Source organism: Ixodes scapularis, unplaced genomic scaffold (genome assembly GCF_016920785.2).
Source record: "Ixodes scapularis isolate PalLabHiFi unplaced genomic scaffold, ASM1692078v2 PGA_scaffold9__187_contigs__length_104089568, whole genome shotgun sequence".
Classification (NCBI taxonomy): domain Eukaryota; kingdom Metazoa; phylum Arthropoda; class Arachnida; order Ixodida; family Ixodidae; genus Ixodes; species Ixodes scapularis.
In genome coordinates, this window is record NW_024609884.1 from 87,108,347 (window position 1) to 87,114,549 (window position 6,203).

The window sequence follows — 6,203 nt, forward strand, 5'->3', positions numbered from 1 at the left end:
AAGCTCTCAACGCCGGTGGTAGTAGACCTATACTTCGTTTCACCTTATCTGCAAGCGAAGCCAAAGCTAAAAGCGCGAGACCAGCACTTGTTGCGTTTCTCCCCAGCTCGCGCGCTCGAGCAAAGCCTGAACGCGCGGAGCTTTCGTGCTCGCGCTTCCAGCTTTGCCTTCGCTCGCACATAAGGTGAAACGAAGTATAGGCGGGGAATCACAACCGCAGCGGAGGAAATCGGTTTAGGGAAGGAGACGAAAGCCGCATCAGTGTATACTGCCAGCTTCTCATTGGCGTCCGTCCACTCTTGGACGAGTTTGCAGTGCTGTCGCACTTGGCAGGCTTGCTTGCCAGGGCGACTGGGCCCGGCTCCTCTTGGTACGGGTCGGTCGTCCACGATGCACACGTCGTCGCTCCATGGGGGACAACCTCCGGGAGAGGGGGAAGGGCTCTGATATCCGAGCCGATCTTCTCTAGGATTTGTCGTCGTGCTTTCTCCTCTACGGTTTCTCAAGCCGTGTTGAGCTTCGCGTGTGCCTTGAGTTTGTCCAGCGGTGTGTATCGGGGGAGGCCAGTGACAATCACCATGGCCGAAACACTGCCCGGCGGCACATCGGTCAAGAGAGGAGAACTTGGAGCTATCCAACTGGCACTGCGCACCATCATCGAGAAGGAAGTCCGACCGACACGCCTACACATTTTCACTGGCTTTTCGGCTGCATTAATAGAATGTCGCTCTCGCCACTTCCAGAGCAAGCGAGTTAAGGCAATCCGACGGATGGGGCCTCCGACCTACTTGCAGCCGGTACAACCATCAAAGTGTCCTGGACACCTGCCCACGCAGACATTCAGGGCAACGAGCAAGCTCACTGCATGGCCCGCGCGCATATGGATTCCCCCCGCGAGCCGAGTAGTGTGCCAAATCACCTACGAGAACACGTGTACTCGCTCCCGCCTGAGCTTGGCGAATATGGTGAAGATCCCGACTACGACCCTGAGGGGGCAAAACAACTCGTTAAAGAAGCCTCAAGACAGACCCTGAGGGCAGCCCTGACCCCTGCGTAAATCCGCTCCCGAGCGGAATGGGCAGAGGATCAACGGTGCTTCTCCGGAGGATAATCACAAACACCACATGCACACCGGCACGCAGGGCGCATTGGACCAGGCCACCCATATCAACCCATTGCAGTTTATGTAAAGACCCCAGCCTTCTTGCCGACCAAAGCCACTTACTCTGGGACTGCCCGGAGCTGGATGAGATTCGTCGAAAACACATATAACCAGACGGCTCCAGCATAAAGAATTGGGTCCATCCTCAGGGCACTCCCGACAAACGTCGGGCGGTTGTGACCACGCTCGTGGATTTCATCCACGATGCGGGGCTAACCGCCTATCTATAACCCCCCTCAACCCCTTCCCCTTGGCCATAGATCCAGGCTTGTAAGCCACCGATCTCAGCCCCACTCTCCCTCCCCAAAAGGCGAATAAACGCTTTCTGAACTGAACTGTGGTAGTAGACGACGCGCGAGACAGGGAAGCAAGATCCGACTGCAGCGCCGCTAGTTCTCGTGACCGCCACCTGGGCCACTCGCCTCTGCAGGCGAGAATAGGGAGCTGCGAAACTGAGCTTGCTCCAGTAACGTTGGTGCAAGGTGCGTCGATGCACGAGGCACGTGCAACGTGCAGCCCTTGAGAAGATCATGGCGGCAGGGCGCAGCATTGAGACTGGGGAAAACAAGAAGGACAAACACGACGAAACTTCAAAAACGTAAACCAGCTCGGCTGCGCCCTATCACTCATTGCAGCCCTTAGCTAGATTTCAGACACCATGGTCTTCCCAAAAGTGGCGCGCGGCACGTTTCTCGAGCATTTCCACAACAATGAATGGTACCACTTTTCCCAGGAGAGGGCTTTAGTACGTACGGCTGGAGTGTACTAGAAGGTACGAGTGGGACGAGCTATAGGCTCCGCTCATGCTTTCAGTTGCACCTGAAAATTTGGAAAGCGATCAGGTGAAACCAAGCCACTTTGATCGCAGCGCCACCTTCGCTGCGATTTTGACGTCAGAGATAACGTCAAAGCACCACGACACGACGACGCCACGACGTCATCGTCGACGACGTTACGCGATGCCAAGATGCTGTCGTAAGGCCGCCGTGACATCGCGTCATGTCGAGAACGACGCCTTTTCGCGACATCAAGTCGCCGTTGTTACGCGTTCATGACGTCGCGCGCCACATCGAGGACGACGTGGACGTGATCGTCGATGCCGACGTTGACGTCGACGCCCCACGCAAAGTAAAACATCGTTATGACGTCACGTTAACGTCGTCCTGATGTCATCGTGAACGTCAGCGTCACGACGAAGCCTTGACGGCGTGTAACGTCGTCACCTTCGCCAGCATTAACGTCGACGCGCACTCACGACGAAGTCTTAACGTCGTGTAACGTCGTCGACGATGACGTCGACGTCGTGAAGCTGTCGGGACGTCTTCGTGAGGTCGAGTTGCGTCATGTCGACAACGACGTCAACGACCTGACAGCAAGCGCCCTTATGACTTGCATTGACAAGACGCCGTCATCTTGACGTCCCGTGACGTTGTCGTCGTCGTCATCAACGTCAACGTTGACATCGTCGTTGTTGTCAACGCAATACGACGTAAGAACGCAGTCTTGATGTCGTGTAACGCACGTCGTCAACGTCGACGTTGACGTCAAGGCGTCGTCCTGATGTCGCATGGCGTTGTGACGACAAGTAAGGTCGCGGTGACTTTATGTATGTGACGCCTGACGTCTAGGTTGTTTAAAAATGTAGTCCGGCTTTGTATCGTGCCGGTCGAGCTTGGCGTTGGAACGAAACGCGTTTTTCATAAAAAGCGGCTAATCCGAACCACTTTGCTCGTAGCGGCCGAGAGGGCGCTACGAGCGAGCAGTTTTTTTTTTTCCACATGCAGAGGTACCAAAATAGCACTCCGATGGCCCCCCTCGTCCTTTCTAATACACTCTAGTACGGCCAAGCATTTTATCACGTGTGTCTTTTAAATAATTTTATTTAAAAAAAACAACGTCGTAAAACCGGCTCAAAACAGTCAAAACGGTCACATTTCTGGATTTTATTAAAAATCTCTACCGCTCTCAAGGAAAACTCCAAGGGCCTTCATTCCGCCTTCATAATTACCCTCCAAAAGAATGAATACTCTCGTGCATTCCTGAAACTCAAGTTTGTGTAGCGGAATTTGCCCATTGCGTGAGAGCGGGTGGATCCCCCTTAATTTTTGAGCATTTCTGTCCCTAGAAGAGCTCCATAGACACCAGGAAAACCCCTCTGAGTTGGTTGAATTTCGCCTTTATTCCAATTTTCAGGAGCCTGCAAAGGCGGAACAGTTACTTCTTGCGCGACGCTCTCTTCCAAGAGGATTTTTTCACGCCAGACTCCCCAGCCACGTTGCGCTTTCTGGACCTCCTTTTCGCAGCAGGTTTCTTGCTCGCCCTGATTTTCCCGTTCTTCGCTGGGGATGACCCACCAGTTGTCGACTTGTTGCGCCTAGACCTTCGCCTCTCGCTCTTCCCTGCCGTCGCCTTCCTTGCCCGGGACCTCCTAGTCGTGGGGCTGGTACCTCTCGTCCTCTTGCGCGATGACAGGCGTCTGCTGGTGCGCCTCGTCGTTCTTCGCTTTGCGGGAGTCGCGGAAGTCCTGTTCCTCTTGCCTCCTCGGGCTCGGGAGGGCCCCTATAAAAATGATAGTTTACTTTTTTATTGAAAACGTGTTAACTTTTTGTTGACTCTGATTACTTTCTTTTGACTTTGACTTACTGTTGACATGATTAACAGAACGTTTGTTGACTTTGTGTTGAAACTTTTTGGTGATTTTCTTCAGGTTGAGTCAAAAGAAAAGCTGTTGGCTATTAACTTTACGTTGATTTTTTTTCTGCTGACTTCCTGTTCACAGTCTCATAAGAATGACTGCAGACGTTATGTTTAATTCTTGTTGAAAATGTTCAGTTGACTTTCTGTAGCCAATGTCAAAAGAAAAGCTATATTCTTTCTGTTTACTTTTTTTTGAACATTGTACACGTCGACTAGATGTCAAAAGTCACTAAGTTTCTCAATAGCCTCTGACAAGGTGATAACGGTAGGGAAGAGCTTCAGTTGTCCCGCCTCCAGCGCGAGCCTACTACTTTGACAACGCTTCGGCATTAGTGCACCTCGAGCACGACGGAAGGCATGGGGCGCGTGCTGGATGCCAGGCGTTCGGAAGACACGGCCTTCCGTTCTCACTTTGTAAGGTACTATAGTGACTTAATGATCATATTAAACTAGTCAACTAGTAAAGAAAAGCAAAATAACTATTTTAAAGTGGAGAAACTGCCTTGGCTCGCTTCGTCCTGAGTGGTGATATGCAGAGAAGTTATAGCATTTCTTCTAAGAGCCGTTTTTGTGGATGTTGTTTTAGCGACTGCACGGAATTATTATTAGTTGCACCAATGCTTTTTAGTAAGAGATATCGTTCACTAACTTCAAAAGACTCTTTTCCCTTTGATAGACTCCATAGGCGAAAATCGAACACTTGTAACCTTAATAAGTGCTGAGGTGGTCACCGGCCAAATGATTACCTTCAATATGTAGGCTATGTAAGACCCTGGAGCAGCCAACGAGACTGTAATTCAAGTGTTAAGTGCTTATGTTTTTTTGTGCTTGTGTTCGTTTCGAATGCATACTTGTGGGATGTCTGCCTTCAAATAGCACACGGACACCATTTACGAACAAAATAAAAAAAGATGCGTTTATTTACGTTATTTTGCTGCTGCCCATTTGGAGCAGTGTGAAAAGCCGTAGTAAGATTCTAAAACGTTGTTGAGTAAATAGCTAAGCTGTAAAAAAAAAATTTAAACGGCTGTAGTTTTTCAATTGAAAAGATGTAGCTTTTCAATCGAAAAGCTGTAGAAAAAGAATATTGGAGGCGACAGAAAATTTGTTGACTTTTTTTATTAAAAAGTGGGAAATCTTCAAATGAAAGTCACTAGAAAGCTAGAGAAAGTCAGATGAAAAGCTATTGACATTTTATATGCTCGGATCGACCTTGGATAACTTTTTTCAACGGCCTTTCAACAGAAAAGCATCAGTTTTTTGTAAGGGGAGGGGGACGCCATGGAGGCGCCCTCGCTTACCCCGCTGGTGGATGCGGTTTCCATGAGAAAGGGTTCGGTCCGCCCGGCCTGGACTTCCTCTCTGTCACACGTTTGGGCCTAGTTACAGCGGTCTCGCTATCAAACCGGGGACAGTCGAAGTCTCTGCAAGAATACATGGGAACCACGACAGTCGGTCTCGAGACAAGCGAGATGACGTTTGAAACTGTTGGCAGGCTGATGTCCATTAAAAACTTTCCTGCACAAACAAAAATCAAATACACTTACGTTATTTGGCGCAACATAGAAAATTACTTTATCTGCTCCCTTCAAAAGTAATAATAGAAGAATTACCGCAATAGTCCTACATTTGTCGAAAAAAAAATTTTCTTTTTAAGTACGAGCAAATTACATGATTGTCGCCGCTGCACATGATATAGGAAGTATTCAGTGGCGGCCACAGCCGTGGGGGCGACTGCTAAGCGCGTGCCGATAGAGTGCTTCCACAATTCTTTTGCAACGTGCATTCCACACCATCATGATTGCCGGTTTTAGCCGCCTATTCGCGACTCCAGCGAGTTATAGGGGAGCCACTATCGGGCCAATATGGCGGTCGAATCCTGGTCTTGCCGTGCCATGTGCCAGCTCAACGCACAACGCTGGGGCACTAGCAAGTAAGCATTGGGCTTAAAATTTAGTTCTCTCGCGTTTTATCTTCCACGTTTCGAACCTGCGGCGATGTGTTGGGGCGAGCGAACTTCCAGAGGCTTGACTTTCTTCGAGGAAACGAGGAAAGGACTGCCCACTATCCTTCCACGGGGCTGATGAACGTTGAGAAACGTTCATCATGCGGTTCCATAGGTCGCGTGCAGAGCAACCTGGGTCACAAGGCGATACTACGGTTACGACACAGTCACCGGTAGAACTGTTCTGTCACGCAAACCACCGACAACATGGAAACACGGAAGCCAGAAGAGACGACCAGAAATCGCGAAGGGACCTGTTCCGGCCAGTCTACAGTGGTTTCGCGCTAGGTGCCGTTCGTTTTGCTGGAGTCGCGAATAAGTGAGAGTTCGCTCTGCGCA

The 6,203-nt window shown here is 50.1% G+C and overlaps 1 pseudogene; it reads left to right on the plus strand.

The window, feature by feature from the left end:
- Window positions 1–578: 578 nt before the first annotated feature.
- Window positions 579–5,369, plus strand: LOC115332496 (annotated as a pseudogene).
- The last annotated feature ends 834 nt before the right edge of the window (window positions 5,370–6,203 follow it).